This window comes from Rhynchophorus ferrugineus, unplaced genomic scaffold (assembly GCF_030347505.1).
Source record: "Rhynchophorus ferrugineus isolate W39M unplaced genomic scaffold, kcgeb_rfMv2 rfM6, whole genome shotgun sequence".
Taxonomy (NCBI): domain Eukaryota; kingdom Metazoa; phylum Arthropoda; class Insecta; order Coleoptera; family Curculionidae; genus Rhynchophorus; species Rhynchophorus ferrugineus.
This window is the reverse complement of record NW_027472585.1, coordinates 12295117-12320653: the sequence shown is the minus strand read 5'-3', so window position 1 is coordinate 12320653 and position 25537 is coordinate 12295117. Positions and strand designations below refer to the sequence as shown.

The following is a 25537-nucleotide window of genomic DNA, read 5'->3' as shown; positions in this document are numbered from 1 at the left end:
AATATGTTGTTATTTATAAGCAAACTAACAAAAAAATTATAAAACTATATATATTACATATAAATATGAGTAAGGATAAATTGGCTAACTTTTTGTCGAGAACATTCAATATCAGTTGGACCGAAAATACCGACTAAAAACAGTCAACTGAAACAGTCACTAGAAGAGTAGTTAAATCAGTCGAATTAGCGACTGAAACAGTCGATAGTAAAAAGAAACCAATTACTAAACCGTCGATAGTCAATTTCAGTCGAAAGTTCCCAACGCTACTTTTAATATATAGACATTTATCAATTTAATTAATGTTATATATCAAATACATTTCTGATCTTATATTGAACACAAATTTTAGGAACATATCGTTTTTAAATTGTTCCATTTACTATGTTATGAAGGAAACATGATTAACTTAAAAAATCGTGGTCGAATTTCGATCACTACTTGACATAAATATCCGTTTAAAAACATTACAGAAGGTAAACAAAAATCGATAAACAACGCAGGTAACCGACCAACGCATCAAAAACCACACGGCCGAAATACCCACCACAAAAAAAGAACCATCCCGAATTCGTGAATGGGACACATCCAAAATCTCCGATTCCCCTACCTCCTAGGAGTAGGGCAAGCCCATCGGTCTTTTTCAATGGATAACCAAAACGCCGCAGACGACGCATAGCCGATGCATGTGTATGCATAGAAGTCCCTGTTGAAATCCCTTCCACCGTTAACAAAGATTCTTTTTAATGGTCGCTTCCGTCTAGTGCTGCGATGCACTCGCCGCGTTCTTAGTGATTATTCCTATTATTATGACGAAATGCATACGAAGTGTGTCAACGCTGTGATTGTTCGCATTTACGGTCTCGTCTGGATGATATCACGCGTGCTGGAAACCCCGAAATCGATTTTTGGTCCAGTCAATGTAAGTAGATCACCACGTTTTGAGTTACATAATTCGATTATTTCGACCATCGTCCGTTTAGTTGTACTTATTGCATCGTATTTTGTCAACATTTTTACTATACAGTCAAATATTTACCGAAATTCCATCGAAATATTTTTTATTAACTATAAATATAGAAATAAAACATATTTACTTAACATATAACTTTGTTCTTATGCCGAAATGATAAATATTTGACATAGAATAGAACGAATGAGTTTTAATACACTCTTTAAGAAATATTCATAGTATCATTATTTATTACATTCTCACAATGTTAGTTTTATTCATATATTATATTGAAAATATGAAATACCCACTTTCAGAAATTAACTATAACAGTATATAAATAACCCAAAGAGTTATATTAATTTAGATTTTTTTGTCGATAATTTAATTTTTTGTATATGTCACAAAATCAACGATTATTATTATATATTTTATTTTAAAATATTTTTTTTGTGTTCAAAATCAAGTTTGATTATTTTTTATTTTTTAGTCGGTTCAATTTTTTTGCTAAAAATATTTTATTTTTATCTTTTTAGTGTTAGATTTACTCAATAAATTACGTAGTTATTTTATTTAATATTACAATGGATAGGCCAAGTAAAGGTTCAGCCTGTATGAAGAAAAATGGGAATAAACAAACAATGATTGAATATAAGGAACGCTTCAGGCCCCGGGGTCCACTATCTAGCCTAAGTGATTTAACAAACGTTCTAATTAAAGTAGAACAGCAAAAAAAAGTTCTCCGTGCCGGGAATCGAACCCAGGGCCTCCGTTTGGACTCTGAACGCTTTAACCATTACACAATAGAAGCAGTAATACAATACAAACAATATCCTATGAGGTTTTATATGCTACAGTTGGTGCTTAAAAAGAAACTGAACGACTTCCGATTTTTCCGATTATTTTAGATAAAAAGTTCTATATATATATATATATATATATATATATATATATATATATATATATATATATATATATATATATATATATATATATGTTACAGCCCACCACAGAACCTCCTCTTTTTCGATGTCGGTTAAAAATCGTAGAATAGTAGAATTTAATTTACCAAGTGGTGAGTACTTGAGGAACATTTTTCTCTAACTGCACTAAACGATCAAATAAATTAAAAAAAACAACCAGCAATTCAGGACTAATGTCAGGATTCCGAAAGATGAATTCTAGCGTACGCGCCAGAAATATTTTAACTTTATCTATTATTTAACTTAGATAATTAATCTTGGGGCTCCTTGTATCGAAAATTGTCGACATATTTCGAAGTATGTGTGTATCTCGGCCTTTTAATCAAGGCTGCTCGAAATATTTGTTAGAATTTAGGCGCCATTATCGTAATTGCAATGTTTACCGTATTTTGCATTTGCGTGAAATGGTATGAAGCGTAAAAGTCATGAATGAAATAAGATTGTTTCGCGATAAGTATGAACAACGATAAAAAATCGACATTGGAAATATCAGATATTGATTTGGTAAAAAATAGGACTATATATTTTAAAAAGCAGACTTTAAATTATCGTAAAATGTAAAGAAACATATTTTCACTAAAAAGCAGACCTACTGTTATTTTATCAGAGAAAGAAATAAAATGTTTATATTACATATTTCTCGCATTCATAGTTCTCTAAACTGACCTGAAATTTACCTAAATAACATACTAGCGGATCCAACAAACGTCCTGTTCAAACCTTTAAAATTCGAAAATTTTATTATTTTTAAATATGTTGTAATTATTTGGTTTAACTATTTGAATATCCATCAGTAACCATAATAATTGCTACTTCATTAACAGTTGGTACAATGTATCTTTTTAAGTGCTCTCCATATGGTCTTTGTCTGGTCTAATACTACTAACTTAGTTATCGTTTGGTAATCTATTGGAAGTTGTGTTAAAGATTTGGATAAATTGGTTATTACTGCAGAAACGTTCTCAAAGTTGTCACAATCTCTCTCTCCTCCGTCTACTCCATGCTTTGATAGTGAGTGTGTGTTAATTTTCGCTCTTAATTTGATGGTACTCCCTGAATGTTGATCCAAAATTATTTACGATTTTGATTGCTGCAAATGATGTTATTTGGAAGCAGAGACTGAATGAAAACGAATTTTACTTAAAAACAATTTCGACTGAGATGTGGCTCCAGCTAGTGTACCAGCAAAGACCGACTGAATCCTTGTAATTAAACACATGACAATTTTTATATTATCTTCCATATTGCCGTGCATATGACGAATAGACTATTTCAGCGTCATATTCGAACGTCAATCTATTAGCTCGAAGACGTTCATTGTGTTGCTTTTGACTTCCATTTACACGTGTGTTTGCAACCTGGTCTCTTAAATTTTCATTATCCTTCAAGTGTTCTTCTGCATTTCTATTTAACATACAGATACGGACTATTTTTATATTAGGTGTATGTACCAGCAAAATGTTGTCTGTTCGTCTTCGAAGACGGACCTATCGGTCATCATCAAAATCCAACTGTTTAGGCAGTATTATGTACAAAGTTCCAAGTGCAAAACCTCAGTAACCAAAGTCACACGTCTCGGCTCAAACAACAAGTAGACAGTATCGGTCTCGCCTGTTATTTTTCCTAGCCTAAACGCCTTACGGCCTTTGCCAAAATCTTCATCTCCATGACCTCAGGATATCATCATGATCGTCGTGGAAATCCAATTTTCAATTTGTTCACTATCATACATTCACATCAACTATAACATCCCTCGTCTTGGTGTTCAAGTTCATCTCCGTCACTAAACTTAACTTTCTTTCACTATTCTGTTTTGTCCCTCAGACTTCTGCATCAATTTTCACTTGCCTCTGTAGCTTCAATACTCGTCATCTGAGTACACAACCGATTTCACTTTCCCGTTCTTATCGTAACGTCATTTCTGGTTCACTGATATAGTTTCATAACTCGATTTATAAATTCGATGCAACATATTATAAAATCACTTGAACAATTTTTGAACATTTTGCTATTTTCTGGTTATATCGTCAATTTTGTTCATTAAATCGTCGAACACAAGCATAATTCTGTAACTCTGGCTTCACTGCTCGCCAAATTCACTGTATTCGCCATATCTTCGTAAAGTCTTTGCGGTAAAGGCACTTCGATAATCGTCGGTTATCAATTAACACTATCATAGTCATCTTTCTTGAACAACTTCCTTGAACCGATCCACCCTGAGCGTATTTTGAGTATAATCCCATTTCTGAATTATCAAGAAATAAAAGTATTTCTTACAATATAAAGATAATCAATTTTTGGTTGCGATATCCCTGATAAATGACAAACAAGATGATGATTTGATGACAAAACAGATTTATTTTTTATTTTTTATGCTTTATTTATTTATTATTTTTATGTCCACGTAAAACCTAAATAACAAGCTTTTGTAAAGTTTGCAAAGCTTTTTAAATATTGTCGAAGTGTCATGTAGGATACATTTCACTTCTCTGTAATCTTTCACTTCTCTGTAATCTCTCAAGCAGCTGTATAATGATTATCTTATATCGTTAACTTGATTTGTTCACTATCAGTTTCTTCGCACAAGAACGAACTAAAACTTATATCGAGATGTGCTCTCTGTATACTATCAATAACATTCACCGTAAATAACTTCTATTGTGCTTGTGAGTACGATTTATTTGAAATCCCTTATACAATATATGTACCAAAATATATACGAAGAATATTACGAAAAAATTGTATTGTTTTACTTTGTCATATTTAATTCAGATATATTTCTTGAAAATTAAGTATTGGAAACGAACCAAACCATATCATATAGCTTTTTTCACTCTTTACCATGTAGTATGGTTGAACAACATTTCTATTTTTATGAAAATGCCCCAGAATAAGCCCACTCATAATAAATATTAAAATAATATTAAATGTAATGGATTGTAAAAAATGGCATTTTTTAATTAAAAAACCCTTAAATTTATGAAAATATATAAATTCGATACTAGTTCTTGTTTTTTTTTTAGCTATCGATGATACTTGGAAACAAATTCTATTCAGATTGAATTAGATGTACGTAAATAATGGAATATTAATGGAATTTTAATTTACATTCATGGATATTGACGTTCATGGACAAAAGGATTCAATTTAAAAATTTTGTTAAAATTATCAAATGTAAATATTTTGTGGTAAAACTGAACACCTGTCAATAGCAAAAAGTTGAAATATCTCTTATGTATTTTGTATTCGTGTAACATATTATTATCTTATGGAAGTGTCGAGTTTTCAGTAGAATAAGATTGATTTGCGGAATGGGTTAACTTTCTTCCTTAATCTAAAGAATTTTTTATCTAAAACGCCTCTTTTAATGCCAATAAGAGAAGATTAAGAAAAATTCGGATGAGCAGGGAGACGTTTTCCAAAAATTTTATGCCGAACGAAATTATCACAACAGGGGACTGTTGATTGGATACAACAGAGAATTACACATATAGTGATAACTTCAGAAAGCGATTTTCACTCAAGAGAATCGCAAGGAAACATGCGGATAGACTCATGTGACTTCTCATGTTAATATCGATGTATTGCAACTCCTAGATAACACCAGAATAAGACGCAGACACAAAAGAATAAGACCGTTTGATATGTAGTGTAGTACAGTATAGTGAGAGGCATTTAATAGAAAAAAGGGCACTGCCAATACATAGATAGAGATTATTAATCCAGATTCTAAATTAGAACAGCGCAAGTATTACAACTCTTGGATAACACCAGAATAGGACACATACTCAAAAGAATCACAATATTTGATTATTTATATTCTAGTAGTGTGTTTAATATGTAAACGTTATTAAATGAGATATATACCTGAATTTAAGCTATTTTAAAGACATATTGTAGTTTAGCCGGAAACGACTGGTAACAATGTTATTAATAATTTAAAAAAGCATTGCCAAATACATGAAAATGTCTACAGTAAGAATATAAGTTTTCACTGGTTCAATAGATGTTGATTTCAATCTAATAATGTAATTCAAATAAATCCTTATAAGAAACAAAAACAAATTCAGATAATATTCTGATCTTGTGGAAATGAGCACCGAAATTAGAGAAATATTTCGGAAGCTTCTTTACTAAAAACTGTGTTTAAAATATCATTAGAATTCACTGATTGCTGACCGGAATCGTTTACGGTACGTTGTTTCCTACGTAATATTTACAGTGTTCCCAGCTGAAGATTTAAACTTTAAATATCCACGCACTATCTGTCAAACAAACAGACCGAACCCGATATCTCTTTATTTGGGCATAAGAATTTCATTTTATTATGTAATTTCGTTATTAGTCGACAGTAGGGATGTTGGATATATCGATATTTGAAAAATATAATATCGATATTATTTTTAAATACATTAATTTTTTTTAATTTCTAAAAAGCCATATTTGTAATAAAACTTTAAAATTAAGTACTCGAAAACATTATAAACAAAAATAAAAACTTAATTTTAAAGGTTTATTACATATTATATTCTTGTATATTTTAATATTAGTATTATATTTTATTTAAAAATGTTAAAAATATCGATATTTTTTGGGGGAAAAAGAATATATCGAAATGTTTTCGTCATCCCTAGTCAATAGTCGTGTAGATTTTCTTTATGGTCTTCCTCCTAATTATAGTTACAACCTACGTTACGTTCGGTACCGATTTCCTATAAAAATTCCTTGTTACCTATTTTAAACAACTTTAAAAATATAACTCCATCTTAAATCATCGTCGCTTAATAAGATAAATAGTGATGTAAATAAATATTTTAAGTTTTTATAAGCTTTAAATAGGCCGTGGCCTTTATAAATAGATCGGCGAGTATAAATAGTATGTGGGTTCTTTTTTCGTGTTTCTTTTTTTTTTTTCGTTTTGGTAAAAACACAGGTGAATTTATTTAATACAACGATATTATGGATTTCGTGGTGCAATTGCGTGAAGTTTTCTTACATCATAACATAATTTGTTATTGGTCTATTTTTATGTCTAAGGATTTTGTGTCGTTCGCTAAGGAAAATACGATTTTTGTTTGAGCTATTACTTGAGCAAAATTTAGATTTTTTACTATATTTAAAATATTCGGTAGTAAAACAAACAACAAGCAACATTGCAATCTAGCACAAAATAAATGTATTACTTTTTACCTTATACGATAGAAGGTCAAGTTAATTCAATAGAAATTAAGATTTAATGTTAAAAGAAACTTAAAACCGTCTCGTAAAACGTAATTTCGAAAGTAAAAAAGCCTTTAACGAAGTTAAGCTTTAAATATATGTTAAAAATAAATCATTTATTTAGAATGCTTCTGACGTCGCAAAATTATCTTCACCAAGTCTGACACTACTGACAATCGGTCTCAACAATTCTGGCTTCAGTTTTTATAGGTGCTTTATTTACAAAAAAGAACACTGAAAAAAATCCGTATTCGATCAACAGCCCTAATATATCTTCAGATGTGTTACAGAACATAATAAACATAGAAGAACAATAAATAAGAAACATAGAAGAACATAATAAACTAAGGAACTTCTAAAATAAGCTGTCCATAGAGCTCGATGTTAGTCTTATGTAATAATTTACGAACCATTTTTACACAATATCATGAGAGGCGAAAATCTACAGTTGAATGTCACTTTGTTTTTCTATATCACTCTAACTGTATGCTGATATTCATTCATTGTCAATATTTTGGTCTTAGTTATTCCGTATAATCCCTCTGACCTAGATAGGAAGTAACTATTTTAAGTATCTTAAAGATAGAATTTAAATATCTTTTATAATTTTTTAATTCGTCCCCAATTTTATTCCTAAATCGGTTATTATCTTTTTAATAAATATGTTACTAGGAGCTAAATTTGATCATTAGCATACAATTTTCTTATTATAATTAGTGTTTCTGCGTTTTTAAGGTATTTTCGATAAACTAAAGAAAATTCTATCTTTAGTAATAGAACTTCAACTTCAAATCATTCCTATCTGGCTAACTTTATGATGCTTCTTACGAATTGATTCTGCGAAATAGGTATGAAACGAAGAAGAATAACATATGTTAGATAGGCCAATTACATTATAAGCTAAAATATAAAGAAATATTCATGCTATTGCTATCCTCCTCCTACTGCATAGGAAATTTATAAATTCGAATGAGAAAATGAAGAGAGAAGAACTCAACAATTCTTCAACAGCCTAATGGACTGGTGAATAGGATTGCATACATAAACTGCATAAATTGAACCAATAGTAGTTTGGTGATCTCCTTCAAGATCATTATTAGCCGGACATTGACCCATAAGCTCATGTTAAAACAATGAAATCTTCTGTATATTGATATCAGGATCTTGAATATTATATCATCAGCATTTTAAAATGACAATACATTGATCTTTTAGCATTTATAATTATCTGTAAAAGGGAGAGCTCGTATCTATTTTGTGTAAAAAAAATATACAAAAACACGTTTTTCTTGAAATTGATTCATGAATTGATTCATGAAGTGAAAGAAACATATTTTCTAAAGATATTTCAAGAGATTCTAGAAAGTAAATTAATGTTAAATTCCAATTAGAAATTTAGAGATTCGCTACAAGACTTTAGGGGTACTGCAACTCTTAGATAACACTGAACTAGAACGCATCCTCATTAGAACCATGTGGTCTTGCGGACATAACTAACTTAACTAAGTAAAGAGCAATGGGTATTCTTAGATAAGTACCTAGTTGTAAGTGATTACAGAGACAAATTGTAAGTAAATTGTAATTAACTGTAAGTAATAATATATTAATTTAAAAAAAATTGAATAGCAGAAATAAAACGAACTCTATCAAAACTAAAAAACGAACGAAGTCACAATACGTATTTCAGAAAACAACTCTTTACTGAGTCTTTACAAAACATTAATTTATAGAGATTATCGTCTTAAACTGTCTTCTCATTCACCTATAAAGATACTGCGCGTAATTATGTTCAGATGGAGATTGTAATGCAGACTGATTCCTCCTCCACAATCTTGTGTTCGACCTTGTCCAGAACCAATACAAAATTAAATCTAAGTTTATATATATATATATATATATATATATATATATATATATATATATATATATATATATATACTTTTTACTATCGACTGTTTCAGTCGTTTACTTTTAGTTACTATTTTTGGTTGTACTAGTTCATTTGACTGATTTTTAACGTTCTGACCTTGTCATTTTGAAACGCTAGTTTTCGAGGGCAGAAAAATAAAATTGTAAATGATAAATAGTAAGATACTTTTGACTGACATAATAGGTAATATTTTGGGCTGGTATAATAGGTAATACTTTTTTGATAAACTTTCACGATTTTTGTCCAAGCCTTTTGTTTGACAAAATTTTTTTCCTAAAATCTTGAAAATTAAAATTAGGTTCCTAAGGTTTCGAAAATTGCATCGATTCCAAAAGATTTGAAGAATTTTTTGCAGTAGCAGTTCCATCAAATCCAGGATTTTAATAAGTGAATGTGGAAAAAGTTACAAAGTTATCTATTAGATGTCATCAATAAAAGACTGACAATTTTAGAAACGAACATGGTATGCAGGAAATCCACATTTTCAGATCCTAGATTAAAAAAAGCAGAATTTTTGGCAAGCCCATAAAATGACACTACCTGAATTATATCAATTACACGTAAAATATTCCTCTATACCCACATCGAAGAAATCGCCTCATTGGAGAAAAGGTGAACATGATAATATTTTTGAACAATAATTTAAAAATATTTCCGTTCAAAAATAAATAAAACTTTTATTTAAAAAGGGTCTGGTAGTTATTGTACGATTATTTTTTGGTTCGTCATGGATTAGATTTTTTAACGATTAGCTATACGTTTACATTTTTTTAGTAGTTATGGTTATTGAACATCTTTAGTTTTTAGGTTTGTTTAAGTTGTTATTTAAAATGTTATTTAAAAATAGCAATTAATATATTAAACCGCGATAAAACATTTGTGGTGTTATTATTCCATTCCTTTTTACAAATCCACAGAATATTCAGTATAAAAGTAATCCTACTTCCTTAAAAATTATATTATTTATTACATGTTAATAGAAATTGGTAATATTTCCTTCTCAGCACGTGAATTTATATATATATATATACATATATATATATATATATATATATATATATATAAGAATTCCTACAGCTTTGCCTGACATCACGAATGGAAAAAAACAGTCGAACCGTGCATTTGAAACTTGCGACTATCGACTATTTCGACTGTTTTCAGTCGATAGTTCCGAACGGTAATATATATTTTGTCAGCAATAGTAATTATTGATTATGGATTTGAATACCCATTCAAGTATTCCAGACGCCTTCTTGTCGAGCCTTGCAACGGAGCAAATACAACTGTTATCGATTTGTTTTGTCTTTTTATACTCCAGAGCCAGTTAGGACGAGATGAAAACTCGACGAATGATGCAAATTAATTTTTTATTTTTAAGTTTGAAAAATTCATCAATCTACGTAAACCATAGAAGAATAATATGTCGAATTTTTTTTTAATATGTCAAATAATTTTTTGTTTTATTTTGTTGGATATTACTATTAACTACATGTTAACATAAATTGTTATGGTTACTATTACTTGAATTTTAATTTCCTGTAAATGCCACATTTGAACTTTAAAATGATTAAAGTCTTGATTTTGTAATAAAAAAGAAGAATATTTATAAAGAATTGTCTTGTATATTTTAATAATGATCCATAACAACACCCTTGATGGCATTTACTTAAAAAGGTGCATAAACTATCGTGATAATTATTATGAAATATTTATTGTACAACCACCGAAAAAAAACTAAGTTCTGCATAGCTTGAAAGGTTCTTGTCAGTTTTCAGACCTGAATTCAAATGCTATCTTTTACGCTAGCATTCTGCCAATATTTTAAATTATGTATTTTCTCAAAAGTAAGTATTTATATATTTTTATTTGTATTAACACAGTGGAATTTTTTGAAAAGAACTGTTTGTATTTTAATAAGTTTTTTTATTAACTTTTTGATTCTAAATATTGGGAATATAGAAAACAAACCAATTTTAAGCATTATAAAAACTATATTAGAATTTCCTACCCTAACGAAGGATTATTTGAACTGGGATTACTGCCTGATGGTCCTCGACATTGAGGATGCCAACTGGCGAGTAACCAATATCTCAGATATCATCCCAAAAGAATTCCGTCCAGTTGAGTTACTGGTGTGGTTTTAAAACAGGACTATTCTGCTACTTGCACAGCACTACCAAGCTAACTAAAAATATTTATATAACAATTACAATAAAGAAAATTACTTATAGCAAATTTATGGTACATAAATTATAAGCAGCGGAAACAAAATGTGAAACATTTTCTCAATTCTGTTTGCAAAAGAAATTACCCGTATATCGATATTTACCACATATTGTTCCTCTTGAATATTAGCTCTTAGCATTTGGAAATTTTTAGGAAAAGGTCCAATTTATTCGGAGTAGTATTGAAATTATACTAAAAATAAAGAAAGAACCGTAGACAATATACAGAATTTCAAAAAATCTTCAAATTTATTAAACCTATTTTTATTCGATTATTCTTATAATATAATATTTTGTTATTTTACGCGCGTTATTGTTAGAGAGGTGTTCTTGATTCCTAACGCACAAATTTGCTTAGAATCCAGTACCGTACACCGTTACAGTACAAATTTCAGTTTTCGCTGAAAAATTCACGGCCGAATATAATCTATTAGAAAGCGGTAAAAGCTGGCCCGGGTTCTATAGGTTTTATTTTCTTTAATCGAAACGGTTAGTTTACGGTTTATTGTTAATTACTCCAAGAATACGGTGAAATTACTGTAAGCAAGGGCCAGAAAAGAGTGTTCGGTAGCAGACGGGAGGTACGGATGGCCGATCATGCGTATTACTTGGGGAGGGACTACAAGAACGATCGCTGAACCTTTGACGGTGAAAACTTTTGACTTCTACATGCCACGATGAATAAAATAATCGTTTTTTTTTTCGTTAGGTCTTCGGTAAGGTACTCTTTGTTTATCCTTAGTTTTTATTGTTACGGATATTCTATCAAATAATTTAATTTACCCTAATCTTTTTTTATTTAATGTATTATTACTAGTCTTTATACATTAAGTTAAAGGTTAGTTTTATAACAACTTAAAATTTCTGCAAAAACCCTGTATGTATTAAATAGCACTGTTATTTTTTTTCTGTTAAATACATTTTGCTGCATTACAATAGCAAATAACAGGTCAATTGAAAAGTCCCCGGTCTACCATAATAAAAGGCAAAATGTTTTTTAATTCAACATAATTCCTTTCAAGGGTAATACACTGAGTATAGCGACCCTCCTACTTTTCGATACCATTTCTGTAGTACGATTTGTCCTTTAAAATAGGCCTCACCTCTTCATTCGACGGAAATGTCTACCGAGCGAGCGTTCTTTTGAGATCTGAGAACAGGAAATAGTCACTGGGGTCACATCTGGAGAATACGGTGGATGAGAAAGCAATTCGAAGGCCACTTTATGGATTTTTGCTATCGTTTTTACTGACTTGTGACACGGTGCGTTGTCTTGTTGAAGCAGCACTTTCTTTTTCTTCAAATGCGACCGTTTTCCACGATTCCGTCTTTCAAACGGTTCAAAAACGCTATGTAATATCCGCTGTTGATGGTTCTTCTTTTTTCAAGGTAGTCAATGAAAATTATTCCATGCGTATCCCGAAATACAGACGCCATAACCTTGCAAGCCGACTGTTGCGTTTTCCCACGTTTTAGAGCGGGTTCATCGCGCATAGTCCACTAGTATGATTGTCGATTGAATTTCGGAATGAAATGATGGAGCCATGTTTCATCCATTGTCGCATATCGACGCAAAAACTCGGTTTTATTACGCTTGATCATCTTAAAACACTGCTCAGAATCAGCAAGTCGTCGTTGTTTTTGGTCAAAAGTGAGCGCGCGCGGAACTCACTTTGCACAGAGCTTTCTCATATCCAAATATTCGTGAATAATATGATGTACACGTTTAGTTAATAGCTTTAGAGTGTCTGTTATTTCATTCAATTTCATTTTACGGTCGTTCAAAATAATTTTATGGATTTTAATTAATTAATGCTTTCGTCAGTAACAACCCCTTTTGGGCGTCCACTGCGTTCACCGTCTTGGGAGCTCATTTCACCACGTCTAAACTTAGCATAACAATCCTTGCTAAATTATTTTCGTGGGACAGTGTCCGGAAACTTGGCATCAAGCCAAGTTTTTGCTTCTAATGTATTTTTTCCTTTCAAAAATCAATATTTTATCCACACGCGAAATTCCCTTTTATCCATTTTTTCACAATAACAAAAGTTGCTTCACTCAAAATGCTATATTTCACAAACTAATAACTCGGCAGCTGTCAAATTTATACTCGCATCTTTTAAGGGTTGGGGACTAAAAATCATATGGATTTAATTCTAGTAGCGTCGTCTATGTGTCAGGCCGGGGACTTTTCAATTGACCTGTTAATTGGATTCCTTTGAGTCTGGTTCTTGTGGAGTGTTATTCAAAAGTTGCTCATGTCCCTTTACTATTTTCTTGGTTTGCTACTTCACAGTTTGTATCATTTAGTAGTGACAATCATTCCTAGAGTATCTCGTTCTATCTATATTTCCTGGACATTGTACTAGAAAATATATATTTCATTTATATTATTTTCGCTGAATTACATAACTCTTTATTGGTTTCATGCACAAATGTGATTTTCTTCCATATAATCGATAATTTTTTTTATATTTATTTTTGATGTATTATTTTCAGTAATGAAGAAGGCTTCTTGATAAGTTATACTGGTTTTGCCTTAAATGTTACTATAGACTAACCAATATTATAAAGGCTGTACACTAATAAAAATTATATGCAAAAACTTCATTAATTTGTCCTTTTTAAATATTCAAATCAGTTTTAAGGATCATTAAATGTTTCTAAATCCTGTATATCTCCATGGAAATATATTAAAACGATTGTTTTGGAAGAAAATGTCTGCAAATTGGGAAGAGGAATTATATGATTCAGTTGCAATGAATTTAGGGAAACTCTCCAACTGCATACTTCACATTTTAGCACATAATTTGTCTTGATCTGAGAATGATTCGTAGCTGGCCTATAGCTAAAAAGTCCTTTTGAATCCTTTTGGTATTAGTTAATCTATTTTTGGAATTATATTGCATTAATTATTTCATTAATATCCGTTTTTTTAAATTTGGAATTTCATCCATTTGAATAATTGTAGTTGATGGTTGACCATTGTAGTGAATAAATAAACTGCATCAAGTACCAGCTTCTCTAAAACCACTGATAACATAATTTAGAGTGTAAACATAAGATTAACACACTTACGTTTAAGTGTAACACATAAGACTTTTTTATTGAAACGATCTAACAATCAATACAAAAATTCAGGTAACATGTTTCTGCAAAATGATTAATACTTCTTCTTTCGATATTCTTATATCAGCCACTTTCTCAGAATTAAGACATTTTTACTTCTACAATTTGGCTTTGGAAAACAACTAATGATCCACTCTATATTAAAATAATTCATAATTAATTAACTATCGAGTATCAGTACGTATAACTCATCTCACTAGCAACAGTATCTTCTTCGTTCGAAATGTGTATAATGTTAAACACTTTACGGAGTCTCGGAATGCATGGCAGCATCTCTAGTTTATGATCCGCGTTTGATTTTATGTTCGATTCCGTTTTACGATCGCCTTATGACCCACGCTGATTATCTGATTCTTGATCGAGGATACTTTGTGCAAAATAATTCATTAGTGCCCACATCTGTTACTGGATATGGATTGATACTCTGTAGTTGATAGCGTAATGATGTCCAGCTGCTTTCGAAACGTTTCGTTTAACGCAAGACTTTAAAAGTAATTGGTATTGACAGGATAATATTGTTAATGTTATTGCTATGTGATTTTTAAGAAACGGGTGTATATTGAGAGGTCACAGTGCAAAACATTGATGCACTGGGGATAACGTTACGTAATAATTGATTGTTAAAATAATTAATATATTCTTTTGGCGACAGTATGTAATTTTCATTGAACTGACCTACTCACTAAATTAATAAATACCAGGTTTGTTTCTTATATTTCGGGACAGTATTAAAATAATGTTACAATATATTAACTAATATAGCTAATAACTATTAGCTAATAATTTAACATAATTTGTTAATTTATGTTAAATGTCCACAAAAGGGCTTAAATATAGTAAAAGAAGTCACCAGTTATTTATCGATAAACTACCGATTTCAACCTAAAACGTGAGCTAGGCGTGATGGATTTTCAGGATGAAGAAATAATTGCATTGATACCAATGCAATTATGCCTGTAAAAATGAATCAATTTTTACTTAATTTCCAATTTGAAAAACAATAAAAGCACTAGGATAAGATAACTTTATTTTATCTCCAATTTCGAAACATATTCTGTTATGAGTAAAAATATTAGTATTAACACTTTTGCTCTCAATTTGGTAGTTGCACATGAATAATTAGTTGAAAAAATTAGATAGACTTGTTACAATCTATGTAAAAATGCATTTGAAAGTTAGATTAACAATAGAGATAACTTTACGGGACTAATTAATTAATTTGCAATCACATTTTACATATTGCAGTCCATCATCAGCTTCATATGTGTCATTTTCGGCTTGCTGGTATTCTTTTCGAGCTTGCTTACTGTCCAGGTAACTGTGTCGATTTAGTCGTATTATGCGTAGATTTTCAACTTCTTGGGCATAATTGAAGCTTCTGCTACCAATGGTAATATAAGGCTCGTTCAGTATGGTTTAATACTGGAAGTTCCTTCATTAAATAAGCAAGCAGCGAGATATGTGGAGAATGTAAATATTAAACCACAATGCAAATATTTAGGAGCCAATCGCCAAACTGTTGAATTGAGGCTTTAATTTACATTTAGAGAATGACTATCTAAAGATTAATTTGATTTAGTGGCCTTTTAATTATAATTTTGATGCGTTCGATTACGAAGTCATCATGTAGTTTTGCGTTGGTTACGTAGTTATAAGCATGTGTTTTGGCTTAATTACTATTTGGTTTGATGTTTTTGTGCAACCCTATGTTTTATTGTTAGTTTATAGTTTAGTAGTTAGTAATTTATTATTAGTTTGATCTTAAGTTAAGCTGAGAGTATTTACCCACTAACTAGTATAGCTATGTGATTTTGAATCTGATCTGCTGTTTTTTTTTTATCTAACCTGAAGCAAATGCGAATATATATGCTGAAGATGTTAAATGAAATATTAATTCAAAATTAATTGCTGATAGTTCTCCTCTTAGCGTCTTATAAGCCTGTTACATGTGATCTCTTATCTTTTTGAAAAATTATATATTAAGATACTCAAAATACTCACAGAAAAGAGAAATTTTATTCCAGGCCATCATTATGGTCAATATTTAATAGTCAACCAAATTAACAAAAACTTTTTAGGGTAAATTTTATGGCTCGGTGGAGGGAGGTAGAACGAAATGAAACAGTGGTTTACATTATAAAAAAGTAATTAAAAAGTAATATAAAAGTATAAAAATACAAATCATAAAACGGATGGCAGCGGTGTTGCCTGGAGACGAGGCTTGGGCAGTCGATGGTGGCACGTCTAAACCAAACGATGGTTGAGCACTAAATGAATCGAAATACCCTTCAATAACATCCCAGATAAACGTCTCGGGGTTTCCAGCTATTCGTTATCGGGTCCTAGTTGGCGCTGCTGGCACCCCGCCCGTGTTCAACATCTGGGATTATATTTCTGGGTATTTTGTAGACCACGATGTAAAATTCGACATGCCTCAAGGTCGCTACAACTTAAACGAAAAAAATATTGCTCCGCTGTATTTCTCGATATATCTCAGGCCTTTGACAAGGTGTGGCACACTGCATACACACTTTCAGCTGCTGAAATCATACCACACAGACAGGCATTATTTTCTCAAACAGGGTGACGAATACACTGACCTACACTTCTTGACCTATTGTTAAATCTATTATATACAGTTGACCTAGCGACCTCAAAAAACACTACTGTTCCAACATATACTGACTGAGCGGTTTTATCATCACACGAGGATCCAATATCAGCCACACTTTTGGACCTATGGTATTGAACTTTGGGGTACAACTAGCAAATCTGACATAGCTATCCTCCAGAGGTTCCAGAATAACGTATTACGAATCATCATGGATGCCTCATATTACGTCTCCAACAAACTGATTCAGCGCTATATCCCCTTAGAACCCATAACGAGTGTGATTCGAAGTGTTAGTGCGAAGTACTGTGAAAGACTATTAGTGCATCCCAATGCACTCGCCAAACATTTAACTGTGCGCAATAATAGTGTAGTGCATAGGCTCAAACGCAAACTACCATACGAACTAATTAATAGACACATAGAGTGAGATTTAATAATCTCTAGGATAAGTTAGGATAGACTTTAAAATAAGTTAAAATAGTATCTGGAATAAGATTTAGATTATAAGTTGTACAGCAGATCACTTACTGAAGTGATCATCTACATGTCAGGATAGTTATATTATATAACGGAAATCATATAATAATACCACGGACAGGCTGTTGAAGTTCTAAGATTAATTTAAAAAAATTGCTGACAGTAATGTAATAATGTATATAAAAGTTAAAAAACGAGAATAGCTATAATATAAAGATATTTCTTGTTGTTAACAGGTAACGTTCTTGTTGGACATGCTGTATACGTATCACCTTTTTACCCTCCTAAGTATATTCAGTAATATTCGATGTTTTAACACTATATGGGTATAATTTTTCGCGCTACTTGAAACGAAACGGTTATTTCATAGTGCCGTTAGGAACTCGCGATAAAGCGTAACATCTGTACAGGACTAAAGAAAATCTCGAAAGTTTTCACCGCGCTCACAATAACTATTTGTATAGCGATATTAGTTTTAATGTTCGATTTCAATAGTATCGGGTACCATTATTGTACTCGTACCGTACCATTCGGTCGTACTTCAATACCACTGTATTGTTCTTTTCGTTATTATTACGAGCATACGAGGGTTGTTTTTATATTTCGAAATTTTGTGAGGAGGTGACTGGAAAGTGTAAAATATATTTTTTGATATAATAAATAATGATACTCTTCAACATTGTTCTGAATAGCCTTTGTTTAAGAAATACTTACTAATAGGCACCTACATTTTGGTGCTATTTTCTAATAACCCTCTGTTTAATATTCGTTAAGTTCTAATGGAAATAAAATACTAACTTTTACTAATACTAATATTTTAAGATGTCGCAGAAAATAAGTTATAAGATTTTTTCCAATATAGTTTTAGAATCTTATACTGAAACGAACATATAAGTCTTTAAAAATAAACGGAAAGGGAGTTTCTAGCCACTAATCCCAACAATAGTAAGTCAGATAAAAACGATTTTCTATATTGAACTAATAATACTGATTTCAAAAAGTATTGATCTATATATAAATAAAAGTATACAAATTTCTGTACGTAGACATAATTTAGAACATAAACTTCAGTCCCTATCCGGTTAACGCGCCAGTTTTTCGATCTTTTGAAGCCGGCGAAGGAATGAGGAAACGCTGTCTGCTTATTTATAGATGACATCTTGTTGGTGTCGTTGCTTAGGGGTCCGCTGCAACAGGACCAGCGTCGATGTTTCTAGTAATCAAATCGATAGTAATTAAACATCGTTTGTTATTTATTGGCGTGTTAATTGGTTATTTTAACTGTGGTCTCCAACAATTACGTCTTCTGTATTCCTTTTATGTCGTTGTCCGAATGGATATTGGGTTAAATTATATCGTCGACAGATATTCATAAAAATGTAACAAAAGTTTTTGTTTGAAAGCACGTGTTCAATTATTTTTTACGGATTATGAAATATCCACTTTCCTATAGAAATAGTTCATACATAGAGTGTTTGTATTTTAGTTCAAAACAACAAGACAATGCATCGACTGCAATGAAAAGCTTACATCAAAAATCGCACAGAAATTATTCCATTTTTTAAAAATTTTTTTAAATGAAAAAAACATTTGTTATAGTTTTACTCTGTGCTAAAAAGATGTATAAAGAAGGTTCAAAGCGAATTTCAAATAAAACGGTTCAGCATAACTTATATCTAAAAATGTAGTTTAAAGAAAAACGCATTTTGGTTTCTAGTTGCCGCGTCACTAAAACAGTTATACCTCCGAAAATAATTTAAACTTAAGGACATATTCTTAAAGAGTTAAAGACCCACTTAAACAGGTATCTCTTTATGAAAATGGTTCGCAAATAGGGCACTTTTGTTTGAATTCAAAGCACCAAGACAGTTCTCAATCAAATGCAAAACTTATGATAATCTATTTTTCTTACATCAAAAATAACCTTTTCATAGATTTATGATTATCTCATTGAGCAGAACTTCTTATATTAATAAAGATGGTCGAACGTAAGTCACTAGTTAAATGGTCACATAAGACATACTATTTTTGGGCATTAAATTCAAATCCATTTCTCTCAGAAAAATAACAAAAAATAGTAGATAGCAGTAGAAAATATTTTAAAACTTAATTGAACGTTCTACTCTAAAAACATTAAAAAGTAAAAAACACTAACCATATTTTTACAATCCATTTTTTAGAAGATAAGTTGAAAACATCGTGTTAGACCAAAAGAAGAACAGAAGATCACATTAAAAATCAACCACAACTGGTTAGCATTAAGATACACTTAACTTGATCTAAAATCAACTAGATTGGTTAAACCAATCAGTCAGTCAGTCATAAAGTCAATTTGGACCTATGGGGTGCAAATATGTGGTTACAACAAATCATTAACCAAATAAGTAATCCAGTATTCCAATAATTATGACCGCTACATAAACAATGAAGAAGCTATCCAAGATTTAGCCTTAAATCATGAAATAATGTTACTAAATAACAGCACTCTTAACTTTAGCTTAAGTAGTTTTATGTTATTTCGGCTTGGAAATACTGATGTATTTTTTCCGTACTTATCTTCCCTGTGTATTGATGCAAGTACAACGAAATAGTAGTAATACATTAATTTATAAATTAAAATTGTATTAAGCATATCTAATTTAGGATATAATTAATTATTTAAATACAAAATATTTATTAATGTTTAAAAAATACATGAAATAAGTGAAAAATTAAGAATCCAAAACGTTGCAGGCCGGTTAAATGGGAGAGTTAAATAATAGACAAATCAATATCGAAAATGTAAAGGTTTCTAGAAAATATTTATAAATAACTCACTTAGTTTTGTTTAAATAAATATTATATTATATTTATATATTATTTGTAATATGAAAAGTAAAACGTGTTGCCTTGGACAGATCAAGCTAAACTGAAATAAATCGCATCCCAACGCTGGGAAGGCCATATATCGAAGTTTTTGTTGACAGATATTTTTTTTATTTTCAAAATAAATCGATATCGATATTTTTTATTCTCCGATATCGATATACCGATACGTACCGAGTAGAAACATAAGACTGCCAACAAGTGAGACAATACATCAGGAAAATTATATTAGTAAACCATAATTTGATATATATATTTTGATTAATAAGTGATGAATAAAATTCATTCATTTTCAACGTTGTTTCCTCCATTATAGTTTGAGATCAAGTGGATTAACCTTAAGCAAGACATTACCCAACACATATGATTTTATGTGAAATAAATAAAAAATAAAACGCATTTTAAATAAATTACATTTAAAGTGTATCGGAGCGTAAAATTAGATCAGCTTTATATTTGTGTTGGTGACATATCCTAACCGGCATTTCATAGCGAGCTTCTGGAGTTTCGGCATTAAACTGAACCATCAATAATCTTATTTTTATTTGTTTATATGACGAAACCGCCTCTGGTCTCTCCCTATCTCTCTCATCTCTCTCTCTTTCTCTTACGTTCTCCGATTGTGATGTTATCTTGTGTATACGTTTTATCAACATTCTGATCCTGCTGAGCAAATATATAACTCGCTAACATACTTAGCTTTTCCCAAATTATATAAACAAGCCTTCATTGTTAAGGACTGATAAGAAGAAAGCTACAAGCGACGATATCCGTTCATTCATACAACCACTTGAGTATCTAAAAAAATAAAAGCACATTTATTGAGAAAAAAAAGCGTAAAATAATTCATCTCATGTTTCCTTAATCAGAGGTATAACTCTTAAATTTCTTTTCTGCGATATTATTATGCCAAACACAAAGGTGAGAGAACTAATACATTTTTTATTAATTAAATCTTAAATTAGATGTGCTTAGTAAAATCTTAATTTATAAATTAATTTATTAGTACTAATGTACCTGTCCCGATACAAACATCTAATGTGGCGAAAGCAATGAAAACAGATAACTTACAATAGATCTCCACTAGAAAACCAACATATTGGCCATCAGGGATAAATAAGAAACCAGATACTATATATATTTCTGTATGACAAAAAAAAATTGATACAAATAGGTTATCGGCGGAATCATATTTCGATTTTATCATTCACCAATAATTGTAGCAGTTCCTTCAAAAATTATCTTCAAAGGTAAAACCTCATTCTCTGTGTGATAATAGAACTAACTGGCCACTATTTAGAGAAAACTCGACATAACCATCTCTTTAAACTCACCATTACAAACCGAAATTGATATAAAAACAGCAGCAATGAATATTACAAAAAATATACACAAAACAACATATTTCGCGAATCGTAAGAGTGAAACCTTTGCAAAAAAAAACATACACACATCAAGTACAATACGAAAGGAATGGCAACAGTTATGAATTGAAGAAAATAAAAGAAAATTTAATAAAGCAATAAAAGAGCTGAAACAGTTGATTCAAAATGAACAAAACCAAGGCATTCAGGAATATTTACAAAATACGAAAATCTGACACCAACTGACATTACAGATTATTCACTGTGAAAGGCAACACGAAAACTCAAAAAGCCCCAGCAACATAACCCTTCTATTAAAATAGATGAAAATAATTCGGATAGAAGCAGTAAAGAAAAGGCTGACATCTTCCCAGAGTATTGAAAGATATGTTTTAAACCCTTCCCGTCTGAGATATCTTAATACGACGAAAATAAAATTACTAGTTTCCTAAATTTGCCATTTCAAATGGATTTACCACATAAAGAATTCACAGTCAAAGAAGCTCAACAAATAATAATCATTAATTAATTGTAAAAAAAGCCCCTGGATATGATCTAATAACTGGAAAAATATTACAGAAAGTAATAGAGAAGGGGGTAAAATTACTAATTAATTATTTTCCTAACATCTGGAAAATTGCTCAAATAATAATGATTCTCAAACCAGGAAAAACACCAGAAGATGTCACCTCCCACCGGGGTTATTTATTACCGACAATCTCAAAAGTTTTAGAGAAACTGTACATAAAGAGGCCCAATTGTATAATAGAAAAAGAAGGATCATTCCAGAATACCAACTGGAGTTTCGCAATAAGCATGGGACAATAGAATAAGCATAGACTTGTTAAGAAAATAAATATGGACTTAATCGTCAAAAGATATTGTTCAGTTGCGTTTCTAGACATATCTCAGGCCTTTGATAAAGTATGGCATACGGGATTGCAGTTTAATTAAAAATAATTCACTCCCTCATCCAGATTATGAGCTATTCGAATCTTAGCTCACAGATCCAAATTTTACAGTAAAATAAGGGAATGAACATACCGAATTATATGCAATACATTCAGGACTTCCACAAGGTAAGACACTGGATGCTATAATATATCTTCTGGACAGAGATGATCTACCTACAACAAAAATAGCGGTTGTGGTAACATATGCAGACGACACGGCATCAGTGAACCTACAAACACACCTAAATCAAATAAAAATATGGCTGAAAAGATGAAGAGCGTATAAAAACCAATGAAATAAAATCCAGTCATTTGACTTTCACGCTGCGTAGAGGAGTATGCCCATCAGTCTATATCAATAATTGTCAACTACCGCAAGTAGAGGATGCTAAGTATCTTTGTATGCACCTAGATCGACGCCTAACTTGGAAGAAGCACATGCTCGCCAAATGGAAACAACTTGGACTTGGCTTATCGAGCGCAAATCCAAGTTATCATTAGATAACAAGATATTATTAGCTAGCAACTCTAATATATCCATCATACAACGGTTCCAAAATAAAGTGTTGAGTGCCATTGTCGATGCTCCGTACTATATTTGAAATGAAGTGATACAACACGATATTCCGCTAGAACCAATGGCTACTGTAATTCATTGTGTTTGTGTAAAGTACTTCGAAAGAGTGTCAGTGCATTCCAATGTACTCGCTAATCAGATAAATATGTGAAGTACGTAGATTAAAACGTCTAATACCATCCAATCTGATTATTGGACATATATAGACTTTAGAATAAGTTTTAAAATAAGACTAATTATTTAAAATAGTATTTTGTACAGGAGATCACTTAATGAAGTAATTTTCTACATGCCACATATATATAATAAAATCGTAATAAATACTTATGGCCCTCCGGGTACGTTGTAGAACTGCTAAGAGTAATAATAAAAATAAAAATATAAATAAAAAAATATTGATAACTGAGAACTGAGTCCAACTGTGGAATATGTAAATTCGGATTCTAGTTAAAGAAAACTTAGGGAGGCCCTACTCTCCAACAAAATAGCTATACTATCGACAGAGAATCTACAAAACACAGCATCTAGATATAGACCAGCGCTTAATAACAAAAACTTAACGAGGTTTTATCGTAGCCTATTCGACATAGTCATCATAATATCAATGTAGCGTCGATAAATTAAATACCCTTTGGAGGAGAGCGTCTAAATTAGAAAAGGAAACATACCACCATATGACCATTAATTACTCGTGTAATGCGTTTTAATGGTTAATTAAAAATCTAGGATACATCGAGTGGAAATTTAAAATAAAACCCGCTTTTAAATTAAATTAAATTAAAAAGTCGTAGAAAAAGCGCGACAATTCGCCGCCACCTATATAGGTATATACATACGTAAACGCGGCAATTACACCTTATAACACACTTAAAAGCCGTAAATGTTGAACCGATCACTGAACAGTTATTCAATATCATTCTAGGAGCCGAAATAATTTATATCGACGTGAAAATAAGTAGGAAATTGTAATGGTCCCCTTTCGATCCATTTTATTCCATTTAATCTATTCGAATAAATAGAAACTCTAATAATATTGATTGTTATTATTAACATATTTTGAAAATATGTATTGTACGTTTGAATTTACTTGATCCGCTTGCCCTTCAATGGAAACCATTTTACGGTCTTGGCACACAGGACCGTATTAAAATTTATTTCGTTTACATTCCTTTATTTTTTTATATGTTGTCGTCTTTATACTAAGAAATATACATATGTAAAAAATAATGATATTAGTGAAAATAATCTACATTGTTTACTGATTATTTATTATATACATCTTATTTTTCTAGAAAACCATTAAGTTCAAACTTCAATAAATAATTGTAAAAAAATAATTTTAAAAATATTTTTAAAAAGCTCCTTTAGATGTAAATGATTAGTTTTTGAATTTGATTTGATTTTCAATAACATATTTGATGAACAACGAATTTCAATAGCATCTAGTAATGTATTTTTTGTTTCAGATGGAAGCAGTTTTTCCGGTGAGCTTGGTGAATTGGTTTTGGTTCAATTGGTATGCATATGTTTATTGTTATCCTTGCTGTAACAGTGAAATTAGTGTTGAAATTAAGTGAAAATGTATACAAAGTGTTGCGCATATGGAGTACTAAAAGTAAAATAAAAATAGGTGAGATAAAAATAATACATGAATAAGGTATATATTATATATGTGATGCATGTACATCTAATAGTTATGCATGATGTAAACTTTTTTTTCAAGTTTAAGTTGTATTATCCAAAATTGTAAAAGATCCAGCAGTAAAACTAAGGCATGTTTAAATTTTCAATAAATATTTTTTTAATATAAAAACATACGTATTATTCGTTTTATCATTAGAGTCGCTGTAATGTTATAGATAACCAAACCAAAATTTAGGTCAATATATGAATGGTTATGGCTAAATGCTATGTTGACAACTATTTCTCAAGCAGATGTTTTGCGACCTAGTACTAGAAAATATAAATATTCCATTCCTCTTCTTCGCTCGACTGAGTGAATAGATGACGACTAACTGATGGTTCGGATAAATTCCTTAAGAAAAAAAAACTAATAATTAAAATAAAGTTAATGAAAAATTACTAACACTGAATAATGAATTAAATTAACTTAAAATACTGAAAACAATGTTATTTGGTAACTCTAGTGTTTATTATATGAAGAAGTTAGAAAGCAAATAATAAATATTTTAAACTAAATAAACTAATTTTAAGGACCTAATATTTAATAGAGTATTTTTTTGTATTT

The 25537-nt window shown here is 30.7% G+C and overlaps 1 long non-coding RNA gene across 1 annotated transcript in view; it reads left to right on the top strand.

Moving 5' to 3' along the window:
- Positions 1 to 666: 666 nt before the first annotated feature.
- LOC143199190 (uncharacterized) overlaps positions 667 to 25537 on the top strand; it is a 34325-nt gene continuing 9454 nt past the window's right edge. The window contains exons 1-2 of the long non-coding RNA XR_013006374.1: positions 667 to 922; positions 24756 to 25435. This is a non-coding gene — a long non-coding RNA (uncharacterized LOC143199190). The remainder of the gene's footprint in view (positions 923 to 24755; positions 25436 to 25537) is intronic.